This window comes from Ictidomys tridecemlineatus, chromosome 1 (assembly GCF_052094955.1).
Source record: "Ictidomys tridecemlineatus isolate mIctTri1 chromosome 1, mIctTri1.hap1, whole genome shotgun sequence".
NCBI classification, from domain to species: domain Eukaryota; kingdom Metazoa; phylum Chordata; class Mammalia; order Rodentia; family Sciuridae; genus Ictidomys; species Ictidomys tridecemlineatus.
This window is the reverse complement of record NC_135477.1, coordinates 52975904-52993214: the sequence shown is the minus strand read 5'-3', so window position 1 is coordinate 52993214 and position 17311 is coordinate 52975904. Positions and strand designations below refer to the sequence as shown.

The 17311-nt window shown below is 41.2% G+C and overlaps 1 protein-coding gene and 1 long non-coding RNA gene across 7 annotated transcripts in view; one reads left to right on the top strand and one right to left on the bottom strand.

Moving 5' to 3' along the window:
- Window positions 1-9645: 9645 nt before the first annotated feature.
- Window positions 9646-11963, bottom strand: LOC144375784 (uncharacterized). Its single transcript, XR_013435669.1, has 2 exons — window positions 9959-11963; window positions 9646-9835 (listed from the first exon to the last, which is right to left on the bottom strand). It is a non-coding gene; the product is annotated as an uncharacterized LOC144375784 (long non-coding RNA).
- The window catches only part of Tet1 (tet methylcytosine dioxygenase 1), a 137324-nt gene continuing 129744 nt past the window's right edge, over window positions 9732-17311 (top strand). For 5 of the 6 annotated variants that reach the window (XM_078041215.1, XM_078041210.1, XM_078041206.1 and 2 more), the window contains exon 1: window positions 9732-10030. The gene's annotated coding sequence lies outside the window, so the exon portion shown is untranslated. Of the gene's footprint in view, window positions 10116-17311 lie in introns of all 6 variants that reach the window. The other variant, XM_078041209.1, reaches the window with a different exon arrangement.

Genomic DNA, 17311 nt, shown 5'->3' with positions numbered 1-17311 from the left:
GCTGGGGATGTAGCTTAGAGGTAAAGTGTCCTTGGATACAATCCCCAGTATCAAAATAAAATATATAAAGTAGCATGGAGACTTTAGGGTCAAACTTAATGGGCAACCATATAACATAAAAGGTAAGAAAGGACATATTAATGTTGTTGATGAATGGAAGGAAAGGTAAAAGGTATAAAGTTACCATTTAGAAACTTATGGCAAGGCTTTTTCTGACAGTGGCACAATGAACAACTTTGAAAGTGAAAACAATACAGGTTTAGAAGAGGTCTCATGGGCCAGGGGGACAGGATGGCACACTCCTGTAATCCCAGTGGCTCAGAGGCTGAGGCCGGAGGATCACAAGTTCAAAGCCAGCCTTATCAATTTAGGAAGGTCCTAAACAACATAGTGAGACCCTATCTCAAATAATATATATAACAGGACTGGGGATGTACTTTAGTGCATCCAGAGACTCTGGGTTCAATCTCCAATGTCAAAAAAAACAAAAACAAAAGTAATATCTGTGACACTTATTTACAACTGTGTATTTGGCTATGTAGTGCTGTGGATTGAACCCAGGACCTTGATGCATATAAGGCAAGCTCTCTACCAACTGAGCTATAACCCCAGCCTTTAAATTACATTACTTGTTAAGAATTATGGTTGGTGCTAGAAGAAGTCGAACTTATTAGAAAGGCATTGGGGGTTGTTTTGAGGGGAGGGGTCTTGTTGTACAGAAGGTTCATATAGGTTAAAAATGTTTCAAAGGTCACCTCACATCTGAGAGTGGGCCTGTCTGTGGCCTAATTCAAAGGTTTAGCCCTAGGCAAGTCTGAGATCTAATTAACAAAGGCTTCCCAACTCCATTTTAAGTGCCCAAACCAATGCTAGTTCATTTGGACTTTTTAAGCATTCTTTTAAAAAAAAATTTTTTTTTAATATTTTATTTTTTTAGTTATCGGCGGACACAACATCTTTTTTTGGTATGTGGTGCTGAGGATCGAACCTGGGCCTCACGCATGCCAGGCGAGCGCGCTACCGCTTGAGCCACATCCCCAGCCCTAAAAAAATTTTTTTAATATTTATTTTTAACATCTTTGTTTGTGTGTGGTGCTGAGGATTGAACCTGGGCCGCAAGCATGCCAGGCGAGCGCACTACCGCTTGAGCCACATCCCCAACCCCTCATTTGGACTTTTTTCCCTTTACAAGATGTTAAGATTTTGAAGTCAATGGAGTCTCCAATAAAATTCTCTTGCTTGCGAGGATTGCAGGGCCGTGGATTCGATTCTCAGCACCACATATAAATAAAACAATAAAAGGTCTACCAACAACTAAAAAAATAAAAATAAGTAAATAAAAAGAAGAAGAATTCTACTGCTTGCAAGAAGGAATAGGATGATGAGCCAAGTGCAGTGGCCCCCATACATAATCCCAATAACTCAGGCTGAGACAGGAAGATGGAAAGTTTGAGGCTACCTTGGACAATTTAGTGAAACCCTGTCTTAAAATATAAAGTAAAGAGCTGGGGTTATGGCTCAATGGTAGAAGCACTGGCCTAGCATGTGTGGGGCACTGGATTTGATCCTCAGTACCACATAAAAAAAATTAGTAAACTAAATAAAGGTATTTTTTTATAATACCTTTATTTTGTTTACCTATTTTTTAATAAAGGTATTGTAAAAAAAAAACACCTTTATTTTGTAAAGATATTTTTAAAATAAAAAAGTAAAATAAAAGGGGCTGGGTTTGTGACTCAGTGGTAAGGTTCCCCTTGGTTCAATTCCTGATATGAGAGAGAGAGAGACAGAGAGAGAGAGAGAGAAAGGTTAGCAAGGAAGTTGCTGGACAAAGCATAAAGGAAGAAACTGGCCCATTCTTGTGATAGGAGGCAGGGAAAGAGAGTCTGTACCAAAACAGACTCACTTTACTGCATTTAGAAAGTTCCAGATATGGGAGGATCTGGTCCTTTGGGCTGGCAGTTGATTGTAATAATAATAAAAGACTGGGCTGGGGATGTGGCTCAAGCGGTAGCGCACTCCCCTGGCATGCGTGTGGCCCGGGTTCGAACCTCAGCACCACATACCAACGAAGATGTTGTGTCCGCCGAGAACTAAAAAATAAATATTAAAAATTCTCTCTCTATCTCTCTCTCTCCCTCCTCTCTCACTCTCTCTTTAAAAAAAAAATAAATAAATAAAAAATAAATTAATAAATAAAAGACTCCAGGCAGTGGCACAGGTTTATAATCTCAGTGGCTCAAGAGGTGGAGGCAGGAGGATCTCCAGTTCAAAGCCAGCTTCAGCAATTTATCCAGGCTAAGCAACTCCATAAGACCTTGTCTCTAATAAAATACAAAACAGGGCCTGGGCTCAGTGCCCTGCCAGGAGTTCATTTCCTGATACCAAAATAATAATAATAATAATTATTATTATTATTTCCATGATCATAACTGGAGTATATATTTATACGCTAAAGTTACTGTGAAATATGCTAATTCATCCCCAGTTCCTTTCAAAACCAATTTGTTTCCAGGCACAGTAGGGGAGTATGCTTGTAATCCCAGAGACTCAGGAGGTTCAGGTAGGAGGATCACAAGTTCAAGTCTAACCTGGGCAATTTAGTGAGAAATAAAAATGAAAAAGAACTGGAGGTCTGTAGCTCAGTGGTACAGCACTCCTATGTTCAATTCATAGCACCACCAAAAATAAATAAATAAATAAATAAATAAAATTTATATTAAGAGAGAAAAAAATGGTGTGTGGGTGTGTGGGGGTGTGTGTTTACTGGGAATTGAATGCTGGGTGCTCCCTGTCCTTTTAAAAATTTTATGTATTGGCGGGGTGCAGTGGTGCAGGCCTGTAATCCCAACAGATCAGGAAGCTGAGACAGAAGGATTGAGAGTTCAAAATCTTGGACTGGGGTTGTGGTTCAGGGGTAGAGCGCGCTCGCCTAGTATGGGTTCCATCCTCAGCACCACATAAAGATAAATAAGTAAAATAAAGATATTGTGCCCAACTACAACTAAAAAATAAATATTAAAAAAAAGAGAGAAAGCTCAAAGCCAGCCTCAGCAAAAGCAAGACACTAAGAAACTCAGTGAGATCCTGTCTCTAAATAAAATACAAAAAAATGTCTGGGGGGCTGGGATTGTGGCTCAGCCATAGAGCACTTGCTTGGCACAGGTGGGACCAGGGTTTGATCCTCAGCACCACATAAAAATAAAGAAATTGTGTTATGTCCATCTATACCTAAAAAATAAATAATAAAAAAAAAAAAGTCTGGGGATGTGGCTTAGTGGCTGAGAGCCCCTGAGTTCATTCCCTGGTAGCCTCCCCACCCCCAAATTTTTAAATTTTTTTTTTTTTGGGTGATGCTGAGGATCCAACCAAGGGCCTGTACATGCGAGGCAAGCACTCTACCAAATGAACTGTATCCCCAGCCCAGCCCCTTAATTTATTTTTTGTGGTACTAGAGCTGTAATCCAGGAGAATGCTTTACAAATGAATGACATTTCTAAACCTTTTCATTATTATTATTATTATTATTTTTTACTTTCATAGTTTTTGGTACTAGTAATTGAACCCAGGGATACTTAACCATTGAGCCATATCCCCAGCCTTTTTTTTAAATTTTGAAACAGGGTCTTGCTAAGTTGCTTAGGGTCTCACTAAATTGCTGAAGCTGGCTCCAAACATGCAATCCTCCTGCCTCAGCCTCCCAAGTGGCTTGGAATACAGGTACCGACCTTGGTGCCTGGCTTTGATTTCCTTTTTCTTCTACATTTTCCACTGCTCTTGATTTTTATCTCCTGCATGTGTTGTGTGTACTCTTGCTAGGAAAGAGTTCTACCACTGAACTAAATCCACAGTCCCTACCCTGTGTATTCTTGATACTCTTCCAATTCAATTTGGTAACTTAAATGAGAAAAAGGATTTTAGGTCTTTGTGTGGTACAAAATGAAATATATTTGGTCTTATCCCCAGATCCTGTCAGAGTTTCTAAAACCCTTGGAATTTCCTGATAGGAATGTCTTTAGTTATTCAGAACAATCCTCTTTATCACAACTGAGTTTATGTTAATGAAGAGATTTAGGGTGGGCTGCTTAAATAGCCCCAGGGTAGGGCTGGTCACCAGAAATGCCAAATGATTAGAGGATTGGAACTTTCAGCTTCAAGCACCAACTTCCAGCAAAGTGATGGGTGTGGGTAACTTTGAACAAGGAGATTTCATAAGATCTGGATTGCTTAAGAAGTGTAAGTACTGGAAGGGGAATGGGCTCAGAGAGGGCATTGGAGCTCCTTCACCTCCCCACCACTCATGACCTTGCCTGTGTATCTCTTCACCTACTGACAATCTGTATCTTGTATAACGCATAACTCCTTGCAATCCTAAGTAAAACACATCCCTGGATTTTGTGAGCCATCCTAGCAAATTATCAAGCCCAACATGGGGGTTTGTGAAAACCATGATTTACAGGTAGCTAGAACCACAGGTTCTGGGATGCAGCAGTTTGTGTCAAGTGGGGCAGTCTTTTGGGACCTAGCCCATATCAGAATTTAATTGAATGGGGGTGGGGGGAATTGAATTTTAGTAGTCCCACCTTATCTTCAGGGGATATGGTGTGGGACCCTCCCCCATGCTAAAAATTCAGATGATACTAAACTCTTTTTGTGTTTTTCTTATGCATGCATATCTATGATGAATTTTAATTTACCAATTTAGCACAATAATTAAGAACAATTAATATTAAAAGTTAATCAATTACAATAAGACTAATAATATTTATTTGAAATGTATGAATTATTTCTGGAATTTTTCATTATTTTTGGACATTGTCCAAGGGTAACTGAAAACACAGAAAGCAAAGCCATGAATAAGGGGTGACTACTGTACTCTGAATGCAGTTGTTCTGCATCCTCAGATTGAACCAAGCTCAGATCAAAAATGTTGGGGAAAATTTGCACCTGTACTAAATATTTAAGACTTTCTTTTCTTGCTTATTTCTAAAGAAGGAATTATAACAAATATTGCTAGCCTGGTACAGTGGAACATGGCTGTAATTCAGCCACTTGGAGTCTGAGGAAAGAGAATCAAGGCCCCGGGGCTGGGGATGTGGCTCAAGCAGTAGTGCGCTTGCCTGGCATGCGAAATAGGCATGCGAGAGGGTTCGACCCTCAGCACCACATACAAACAAAGACGTATCCGCCGAAAACTAAAAAATAAATATTAAAAAAAAATTTAAAGAGAATTTTTAAAATATTTATTATTTTTATATTATTTTTATTATTTTTTATTTTTTTAAATATTTATTATTATTAAAAAAATTAAAGAGAATTTTTTTAATATTTATTATTTTTTTAATATTTATTTTTTAGTTTTCGGCGGATACGTCTTTGTTTGTATGTGGTGCTGAGGGTCGAACCCGGGCCACACGCATGCCAGGCGAGCGCGCTACCGCTTGAGCCACATCCCCAGTCCCCCCCTCGTTTTTTTTGAGCGCTACGGCTTGAGCCACATCTCTCTCTCTCTCTCTCTCTCTCTCTCTCTAAAAAAAAAAAAAAAAAATTAGCAAGGCCCTAAGTAACATAGCGAGATCTTGTCTCAAAAAATAAAAAGGCATTGGGGATTTGTCTCACTGGTTAACCACCCTGTACACCCTGGTACAAAAAAAAAAGGAATACTTACAAAACATTTACCCTGTCTGGTGTAAATATTTTACACAAGAAATTATATATAGTGTATACAACCAGAGATATGAAAAATTATGCTCTATGTATGTAATAAGAATTGTAATGCATTCTGCTGTCATATATAAATAAAAAATTTATATATATATTATATTAAAAATTCTCTCTCTCTCTCTCTCTCTCTCACTGTCTCTCTTTAAAAAATAAAATAAAGGGGCTGGGGATGTGGCTCAAGCGGTAGCGCGCTCGCCTGGCATGCGTGCGGCCCGGGTTCTATCCTCAGCACCACATACACATACAAAGATGTTGTGTCCACCGAAAACTAAAAAATAAATATTAAAAATTAAAAAAAAAATAAGTAAAATAAAATAAAATGGGGATGTGTTGTTCACCTTGGATTTAAAAAAAAAAAAAGAAAATCTGGGGAATAAATGAAGTGATATTGGCCAAATTGCATTGTTCAGACCTCATAGGCTTATGGGAGTTCTGTGTAGTGTAGCTATTTCTACTCTTCCGTTTGTGAAAAATTGTCTAATAAAATTTAAAATTGAAAAAAAAAAAGTAAAAGGGTAGGTGTGCATAAGTTACAAGCAAATATAAACAGTGGTCCACTTTATACTTTGAATTTAACTCTGGCTGCTCTGTCCCTGCAACTTATTTATTTATTTATTTTTTTAAAGAGAGAGTGAGAGAGGAGAGAGAGAGAATTTCTAATATTTACTTTTTAGTTCTCGGTGGACACAACATCTTTGTTGGTATGTGGTGCTGAAGATCGAACCTGGACAGCATGTATACCAGGCGAGCGGGCTACCGCTTGAGCCACATCCCCAGCCCCCCTGCAACCTATTTTTAAAATGGACATGTTTCTTGGGCTGGGGCTGTAGCTCAGTGACAGAGCCCTTGTCTTGCAGGTGTAAGGCTCTGGGTTCAATTCTCAGCATCACATAGAAATAGATCAATAAAATAAAGGCCCATCAACAACTAAATATATAACTATATAACTATATAACTATATATATATATATATATAAAACTTTTGGGGCTGGGGTTGTGGCTCAGTGGTAGAGCGCTTGCTTAAAACATGGGAGGCCCTGGGTTTGATTCTCAGCACCACATAAAAATAAATAAAAGGTATTGTGTCAACTACAACTAAAAACTATTTATTTAAAAAATATATAAAACCTTTATAAAATAAATAAATAATAAACAAAGATATTGTGTCCACTTACAACTAAAAAATATTTAAGACAAAAATGGACATGTTTCTTTCTCTTCCTTTCTCCCTGCTCCTCCCTAATCTATATCAGGGGAAACAGGATTGCCTTTCTTCCCCATCCTAGGCAGAGTTATCTGTCCCTGAGTACACAGCTGCTATAGAAAGGAAGTAATACTGACTTTGGGGATGGTACCAGAAGATCTCAAAAATTACTATCTCAAGTGAATTACAATTCTAGACTGAGAACACATGGAACTTCGCCTTTGAATCACCTTTTTTTTTTTTAATTTTTTTTGAGTTGTTGATAGACCTTTATTTATTTTACATGATGCTGAGAATCAAACCCAGTGCCTCACACATGCCAGGCAAGTGCGCTACCACTGAGCCCCAGCCCCAGCCCCTGAATCACTTTTTAAAAAGCTCTCTGTTCCTGCTGATGGGTAGAATCACAGCCTTTGTGACTGGAGTCCCCTGTCTTTTTTCTTCTTCTCAAAATTGCATCATTGTTATTGGATTGGCATATTTTATTTTTGGGGCTGCTGGAGATTGAACTCAAGGGTACTTGGCCACTGAGCCACATCCCCAGTCCCCCAGCCCTATTTTGTATTTTTTATTTAGAGATAGGGTCTCACTGAATTGCTTAGTGCCTTGCTTTTGCTGAGGCTTTTTTTTTTTTTTTACTTTCTAGTTGTAGATGGACAAAATATCTTTATTTTTATGAGGTGCTGAGGATCAAACCAGGGCCTCATGCGTAGGAGGCAAGGAGGCAAACACTCTACAACTGGGCTACAACCCCAGCCCCTGAGTCTGCCTTTGAACTTGGGATCCTCCTGAATCTGCCTCCCAAACTGCTGAAATTACAGGCATGAGCCACCACACCCAGCCCCCCCCCATTTTTTTTTTTTTTTTTAAATTTTGAGACATTCTTACTAAATTGCTAAGGCTGGCCTTGAACTTGCAATCCTCCTTCCTCAGCCTCTGGCATTGTTTGGCAGAGGCAAGAGGATTTCAAGTGTGTGTTGTCACCATACTTAGGAAAATAATCAATTAGAGCTGAGGGTGATGGGTGGCACACACCTGTAAGCCCAGAACATTGGGGAGGCTGAGGCAGGAGGATCAGCCAAGACATTTTAGGAAGACCTTGTTTCAAAATAAAAATAAAAAATAAAAAAAGTCAATTTAGTTAATTGACAAAAGTCAAGGCATTGCTATTTCATGACCATATTTTTCCTTCTGTTTTGAATAAGATCAAGTTTTGAGTCAAAATCTCCCAATCTCCTTCTGTTTATCTTGGTATCACGACTTGGGAGAATGAATTAATAAACTTTTTTTTTTTTTTTTTTTTTTTTTTTTAATTTTGAGATGGGGTATCTTTTGCTGGGGTTTTTCTTGAATTTGTGATCCTCCAGCCTTAACCTCATGAAAGAGGCTGGGATTATAGAAATGCAACACTACACAGGGCAAATTATGGAATCCTAAAAGAGCAAGCTAGTTACAATTTAATGTTGCATATTAATAAGAACAGAGGGCTGGGGTTGTGGCTCAGTGGTAGAGTGCTCAGTCTAGCATGCACGAGGCAGTGGGTTCGATCCTCAGTACCACATAAATATAAAATAACGATATTGTATCCACCTAAAACTTAAAAAAAAAGAAGAATCTAGTGCAGAATGGAGGTGGAATGGTGTGAGAAGCAAGAAAATAATTAATCTTTTTCCTTCAGTTGAATTTTTTTTAAAATATATTTACTTTAATTTTTTATGTGGTGCTGAGAATTAAACCCAGTCAGTGCCTCATGCATGCTAGACAAGCATGCTACCACTTGAGCCACATCCCCAGCCCATAATCTGTTTTTTTTATTTTTATTTTTTTTAAAGAGAGAGACAGGGAATTTTAATATTTATTTTTTGGCGGACACAACATCTTTGTATGTGGTGGTGAGGATTGAACCCGGGCCGCACGCATGCCAGGCGAGCGTGCTACCGCTTGAGCTACATCCCCAGCCCCTCTTCAGTTGAAATTTTACTGTAAGGGGTGTTAGTTCATGAACAGCATTTTCCTTACTTCAGTAATGGTGACACCATTAAAGTCTTGGATTCCCTTGCTTGTGTAATGACTGCTGAAGAAGCTACAGTCATCATGGGCTGGGGATGTGGCTCAAGCAGTAGCGTGCATGCCTGGCATGTGCGCGGCCCTGGGTTCGATCTGATCCTCAGCACCACGTACAAATAAAGATGTTGTGTCCGCCGAAAATTAAAAAAAAAAAAAATCTGGTACATATTGTATTCAGTGATTAAAAAAAAAAGCTACAGTCATCAAACATTTAGGGAGAAATTCAGATGCTTTAGTTAGTCTTGGTTTTGAGGCAGTACTGTACTGGTAATCCATTCTAACAATAAAAACTTAACTTCTCCTGTGGCTTCATTTCTTCATCTACAAAGTGAATAAGACCATTGGCAAGGTCCAAGGCCAAATAACTAATAAAAATATTATGGTGACCTTTGCAGACATCAAGCACTGAGTCAAGGAATACAACACTCATCTGGTTTCTCTTTGGTGTTGAGGAGGTTTTCCATTGCTCCCGACTCAGATATTGCTCAACGTTGTCATTTCTGACCTGGCACCCCCTATGAGTATTCACTTGTGACCTCCTCCAAACTTTATCTTAGCCGAGTGCCCCTCAGAATAAAGATAATGATAAGAAAATTTTAACATTTCTCTACTACGTCTTCAGCGCTCTCCTCTGACAACAACAACAACAATAATAATAATAATAATATTGGGAAAGAGAAGGAAGGAGGAGGGGTCGAGAAGGGAGTCCAACTCCGATTTGGGGAAATCCAGCTCGCGTTTTGCCTCTCGCTCAGCGGTGCAGGGTCCAGCGAAGGCAGAGCCCCAGCTTCACTCCCTGAGGTCTGTCCTGGGGAGACTCTGCTGCTCCGGGGGGCTGACCTGGCGGGGAGTGGCCGCGCAGTTAGCTCAGGCGCGGTTTTGCGCGCGCAGCCACTGGCCCCTCTGCTCCCGGGTCTGCCCCCCCGGGACACCTTCTGCCCCGCCCCAGTCATGCAACTTTACCTGCCTCTCCTCTGGGGATCTTTCGGAAGCAGTTGCCCACCCCGGGTGCTCGGGCCCTGACCGTGATGGAAGGTAAGCGTTCACCAGGGGCCAGCCCGCACTCCTCGCGCCCTAGATGGCCCTAGACTCCAAAGTTTGTGGGTACCAGCTGAAATTGGTGAGTTTGCCCGAGGGCTGGTGCTGGTGGAGACCCGCGACACGCGCTGCCTTGGTATCCTGAACCAGGCAGTGGTGATCTGGGGCCAGGGCAGAGGGCAAGAGTGCGGGGAGTGGGGACTCCGACTCTGAGGCCTCAGAAGGGTGCTGGGGGCTGCTTTCTGCTTGGACTGGACATGGTCGGGGCTTGGCATCCGCTACTCCCGGGTAGCCTCCGAGGTAGGCCCCCTCCCCGGCGCGACCCCCTACTCCGGGAGCTCGGGGCGCTTTTGTTGAGGGTGGTAAACAATGCCCCCGGCGGAGAACCTTGCCGCCCGCCCCGGAGGCCCGGCCGCGCGCGGGGTGGGGGCAGCGGGGCCAACTGAGGCCCCGACCCTGGGGTCTACTGGAAATCGGGCAGCGGGGGGAGGGCAAGTGTAGCCTCGGGGAGATCCCTGAACGAGCTGGAGACCGCAGAGCTAGCTTCTTGGGCAGGTCAGAGGTCCGGGATCCTCTGGAGGGGGAGGAGAGGCAAGAGTTAGCGCAAGTTGAGAGTGGAGACCTGGGCTGTCCGGTGCTCTAGCGTCCCAGTAACGATAATTTTCCTCCCCAGACTTCTTTAGCGGACAGATTGCTAAGGAAAACATTTAGGCATCTGCCTTCTGAGTGTTTCAGGGAGGGGACTTCAGGGGCGAGCTTTTTCGAATGGTGGCAATGAGGAGTCTTGTTAGGGGTTGACCTGGAGCTGTGTGGACTAGGGAAGAAGGGTATTGGGGAAAGAAGATGCATATTGTCAAAAGACTTTCGAAAAACTCAATTTTTAAGAGCTTCTCTCGGTCGCCAATCGCACTGGCAATGCTTTCCCATTAGCCCTTACTCAGGCGGGATCCCGGAGCGGGCCCCGAGGGTGGGAGGTGCGCAGAGCTGGGTGCCTGGGACTGGCCGTGCAGCACGTGAGCGGGCCCTGTCCCCGCCCCAGGGCAGGGGGCCGCAGAGGCCGCCGTAAATTCTCGTGCCAAGACAGGGAACTTTTATTTTAAAACTCTCTTTTTCTTTATCTCTATCTCTCCGTTCCTCTCACTTCTTCCCTGTCTTCCACACCCTTACTCGATTTCATCCTCTAGAACTACAATTCATTTATCTGTACAAGAAGTGATCAGAAACTTTTCCGCGTGAAATGGGAACACACGTTGGGCATTTTTGAACTAGTAAATATCCTGTGTCGTAGATCATGCTCGAAGTGGGATTCTACCCGTCCCCGCCCTTCGTCCTCCCAAATTAATCAACCAGCATGCATAGGTCACTTAGTTGCGTTCCTCCCAGGTTCCACTCTATACTGTCTCATAGTAATAATAATCGGTTAAGGAAGAAATTTTTGGAACGTGCTGAAAGACCTTCCATCAAGGAAACGTGCATCCAGAGCCTTGGGTCTGCTGTGAGCTGCGTGCTCCACCGGGATGGTTGAAGGGAGGCGATAGAGAGCAGCAATCTCAGATCCTTCTCTCAAGCCCCCCAATCTAGACGTAAAATAAAGGCATTGGTTTCATTAGGCCTCAGGATACTAAAGTCATATGACAAGCTAGAGCAAGGGTTATTTGGAGCAAATTATGAATTTATGACAGCATTTAAACCAGGATGGGGCGGTACACATAGATGAGAAATGGGTACTTAAACAAGGGATGCATGGAGATTATTATTTCCAAGACCCAAAAGACTGGAATTACATTATTTTGTTTTTTGTTTTACGGTGGGTTTTTGTTTGTTTGTTTGGTTTGGTCTGGTTTCTTTGTTTGCGTTTCCTGATTTTTACAGGTATTGGTTGCACAGGGTAAAATCAAAGTCCCTGCTTTCCCCAATTTAGGGATTCTAATTAGATTGTCAACCTCTCTGTCTTAAACTAAATTATGGTTTAAATTAAGAATCAAGATGATATGGAACGCGGGATACAGTGTCCCTTTTTCTTTGCAAAGGTTGGCAGCCCTCACTTGCAACTCTAGGGCTACCACTTAACATTTTAATGAGTTAACTATTTCTCTCAGTGCTGGTCTTCCAGAAGGGATGGGTCTGAGTTTGGATTTCCACTCTCCTTGCCCTTTGTTTCTCTCTTCCTCTCCAGCCTTCTTTATTTGGTCTGTCCCATCTCTCCCCCGCCTTCTTCAGTACATCTGTACCTTTCCTTCCCTGCACATTTAATTTCTTTCCCCACCTTTGCCTTACCTTTAGTCTTAGGCCTTTTGATCTAGTTATTTTATATATATGTATGTATATTTTCTAGCTTATTACCATAAATTTCTTTCCCTTCCTCAGTACTCAGTCATTTGACATTTCTTTTCCTTTCTTTTTAGACATTTTACTCCTTCTTACACTCTTTACTCTTCTTTATGTGCTTTATGTCTTTCGTGTCTTTGGAAGGGCCATGTTACCTCCATTTTAACCTTTCCTTTTCCTTTCCTTGGCCCTTTTTGGGTCCTCCCCCTCTCTCTCAGCAGGACAGCAGGGGTGTTTTACATATGGAAGGAGCTTTTGACTAAATCTGCTGGCAAGCTAGTGAGTCTCCCTGAACAGCCTTTCCCTGTGTGGGGCTCTCTCACACTTCCTGTGGTAGAAAACTATCTAGGAACAGCAAGCAGTCCCTGGCCTCCTCTTCCTTTCTGTGTAGAACTTAGTTTCTGGAGGAAACTGAGCCAGGTGGTGCTTTTAAAAAGAAAAGTTTGAAGTCTTGTTTTTCTCGGTCAAGTGCAAGAGACTTGAAGTCTATTCAGCTGAATGGAAGGACTGAAATCGGCACTTTTTTTTTTTTTTTTTTTGCAACTGGCTCTGTGTATGCAAATACCACTTTTTTGGCTACAGCTGGTAGTGGGAAGGATTGCAGTGTAATTTTAAATTGACATGCGGGCTGGGTGGTTACATCAGTTCGGCCACTTCCTGCCCAGGAGACTTCTGGAGATCCAGAAAGGGGAGGGATGTGGGTAGAAGATTTTCTGTCATGATGCTGTCAGTATTGCAATTCGTAGACAACCCATAGGGCTTAGGAAGGCAGTCTTTCATTTTATAGGCAAGGTGATTATTATTATTATTTTTTTTAAGAGAGAGTGAGAGAGGAGAGAGAGTGAGAGAGAGAATTTTTTTTTAGAAGATTTATTTATTTTTTTAAGAGAAAGAGAGAATCTTTAATATTTATTTTTTAGTTTTTGGAAGACACAACATCTTTGTTTGTATGTGGTGCTGAGGATCTAACCCGGGCCGCACGCTAGCGCGCTACGGCTTGAGCCACATCCCCAGCCCAAGGTGACTATTTTAATAATTGTAAGAAAAGGTTCCTTTTAGGGATAGACTTTTTGATATTTAAATTAACAAATTTATTGTGAATTATTTTTGCTTCAAGCAAAAAGAATGCAGCTGCAGAATGGCTACAGAAAGAATTTCATCGGGGCTGGGGATGTGGCTCAAGCGGTAGCGCACTCGCCTAGCATGCGTGCGGCCCGGGTTCAATCCTCAGCAGCACCACATACCAACAAAGATGTTGTCCGCCAAGAACTAAGAAAAAATAAATAAATGTTAAAATTCTCTCTCTCTGTCCCCCTCTCTCTCTCACTCTCTCTTTAAAAAAAAAAAAAAAAAAGAAAGACTTTCATCACTTAATAAGTTCAAATAATATTGAGGGGAAATTCTATTTGTTGAGTAGTTTGGTTAGGTAAGTTTAAAATTAATTATGTGCAAATAATTAGCTGTGCACAGTTGCACAACCCTCCAATTCCAGTGACTCAGGAGGCTGAGGCAGGAGGAACACAAATTTGAGGCCTCTCAACAACTTAATGAGACTGTCTCAAAATAAAAAAAATAAAATGGGTATGGCACTGTGGCACACTGCCCTAATTTCAGGGGCTAGGGAGTCTGAGACAGGAGGATCTTTTTCTTTTCTTTTTTTTTTTTTTAAGAGAAGAGAATTTTAATATTTATTTTTTTTTGTTTTTCGGCAGACACAACATCTTTGTATATAGTGCTGAGGCTCGAACCCGTGTCGCACTGCATGCCAGGCAAGCTCGCTACTGCTTGAGCCACATCCCCAGCCCAGCCTGGGAGGATCTTAAGTTCAAAGTCAGCCTCAACAATGGTGAGGTGCTAAGCAACTTGGTGAGACCCTGTCTCTAAATAAAATACAAAAAAATTACGGCTGGGGATGTGGCTCAATGATACAGTACCCTTGAGTTCACTATCTCCAGTACCAAAGGAAAAAAGGACTGGGCATTTTAGCCAAGTGGTAAAAACACTCCTGGGCTTAATCCCCAGTACAAAATATATATAGCAGACGTTTTTTTCTTTTTTGTAGATGGACACAAAACAATGCCTTTGTTTTTATATGGTGCGGAGAATCGAACCCGAATGGCGCCCGTGCTACGCGAGCGCTGTAAGCCACAATCCCAGCCCTATAGCAGACTCTTATATAAGCCATGGTTATCATGATCACCCAGGGCCTGCTGTGGCTAGTTCTCTACTCTGTCTTATAAGTACTTCCAGCTAATCCATTGGAGCACTGAAGCATCTCCACTCTGTCCTTAATCTTTTATTCTCTATTTTTGGCTAATTTTGTCTTTTTATGTCTCAAAGTATGAACTGGCCACTTATTTCTTTTTTTATTATTTTAAAATTATTTTTGGTATCAGGGATTGAACTCCAGGGCACTTGACCACTGAGCCACATCCCCAGCCCTCTTTTGTATTTTATTTAGAGACAGGGTCTCACTGACTTGCTTATTGCTTCAATTTTGCTGAGGCTGGCTTTGAACTCACTCAGAATCCTCCTGTTGCACTCAGCCATTAGAATTACAGGCCTTTGCCACTGTGCCAGTTCTCTTATTTATTGATTAGGTTTTTTTTTTAAGTTGTTGATGGATATTTATTTTTATTTATTTGTTGTCTTTTTTTTTTTTGGAACTGGGGGTCAAACCCAGGGCTTTGCGAATGCAAGGCAGACGCTTTGCCACTGAGCTACATCCCAGCTATTTTTATTTATTTGTATGTGGTGCTGAGAATTGAACCCGGTGTTTCACACATGCTAGGCAAGCTCTCTTCCACAGAGCTACAACTCCAGCCCCTATTGATTAGATTTTTAAGGACCCAGGTGGATCAACCACTGAGCCACATCTCAAACTCTTTACTTTTTATTTATTTTTGGTATCAGGAATGGAATCCAGGGGCACTTAACCGCTGAGGCACATTCCAGCACTTTTTTTTTTTTTTGGTACCAGGGATTGAACTCAGAGGCACTTCACTACTGAGCCACATTCCAGCCCTATTTTTTATTTTATTTAGAGACAGAGTCTCACTGAGTTGCTTAGTGCCTCTCTGTTGCTGAGGCTGGCATTGAACTCACAATCCTCCTGTCTCACTCAGCCTCCCAAGCCGTTGGAATTACAGGCCTTTGCCACTGCGCCAGGTCTCTTTTTATTATTTATTTATTGATTAGATTTTTAATTTTGTTGTTTTAAGATATACATGACAGTAGAGTGTATTTTGACATCATACATATATGGAGTATAACTCATTCTAATTAGGATCTTATTTTTTTTATTTTAAGACAGGTTCTTACAAAATTGCTTAGGCTTAAGCTGTTGAGACTGACTTGCCTCAGCTTCTCTAGCTGCTGGGATTACAGGTCTGAGCCACCACGCCTGGCAAGAATAGGTTTTTGTTTTGTTTTTCCCTTCCAGGACAATAGGAACTCACAGAATGGTGTCTATTAATTGCATATAGTTCCCCACATTGGGTCCAGTATGTGCATTTAACAACAGGGTCACCAGTCATATTTTCTGCTCAGGTTATGTTTTCATGAAGCTATCCTGTAGCACTGAGACTCTTGAAAATCTTCTAGGTTAGAATAAAACTGCTTTTGAGGAATACTGAAACATCAGTTTTCATTAGAAATTAAAAAATGAAGTCAGGAGTGGTGGTGCACGCCCTGAATCCCAGTTGCTCAGGAGGCTGAGGCAGAATGATTGAAAGTTCAAAGCCAGCCTCAGCAAAAGCAAGGCACTAAGCAACTCAGTGAGACTTGTCTCTAAATAAAATACAAAACAGGGCTGGGGATGTGACTCTGTGGGCAAGTGCCCCTGACTTTAATCCCTGATACCAAACAGCTGATAGGGTTTAGGAAGTCAGTCTTAAATAAGTAAGAAATGAAAGTGGAGTTATGAAAGAGTAGAGAAAAAACGATATGACTATTAGAAATAATCATTAGCTTGGGAGTGTAGTTCAGGGCTGATCTGGGGTTGTGGCTCAGTGGTACAGCATTTGCCTAGCATGTGTAAGGCATGGATTCAGTTCTCAGCACCACATAAAAATAAATAAAGAGATGTTTTAGTTCATCAGGGTGGTGGGGTCTAGAAATACACTTGTATTTTTACTTTTTTTTTTTTTGGGGTGTGTGTGTGTGTGTGTGTTGGGTATTTAACGCAGGGCCTTCAGCATGCTAGGCAAGTGCTAACCACTGAGCTACACTCCTGAGCTAATTTACCTGTTTGTATGGGTTAAACACTATATAATAAATAAATCACTAAAAGTGATACATTTAATAATGTTTGTAAATTAAAAGTGAAATTTAACTTCGGGGACTCTGTGGGGATAATTCCATATTTAATTGTGAACGTATACTATAGAATGGAGAACATTCTTTTTTTTTCCCCTCTGAAAATTTCAAGGAAGCCTTACTGTCCTACCCTAAAGAGTTCAGCCCCTCAGACACCTTAGTTTATCACAAAAGAAGGTTGCATTTTTAAAGAGTCCACATCTTCCAATCCATGTTGCTCTTACCTTTTCTATTTCCTTGGCAGACTTTTTTTTTTTTAAGAGGTAAGTTTTGATTAGTAACATTTTCTTAATTATAAGTCTGAATTTCTAAGACTCTTGAATAGAAGATAGCGGAGACAGACAAACAATTTATAAACTGCTTTCACTAACAGATCCCAGGACACCAGATTACATAAGTAAATTTGAATTTTCATGGCTGAGTACAATACCTAGATTATATGCTTATAATAATTCTTTAGTATTGCAATTAAAAAATTTTTTTTAGTTGTAGATGAACACAATACCCTTCTTTCTTCCTCTCTTTTTTTTTTTAACATGTAGTGCTGGGGATCCAACCCAGTGCCTAATGCATGCTAGGCAACCACTCTCCCACTGAACCACAACCCCAGCCCAGCATTGCAATCTTTTTTTT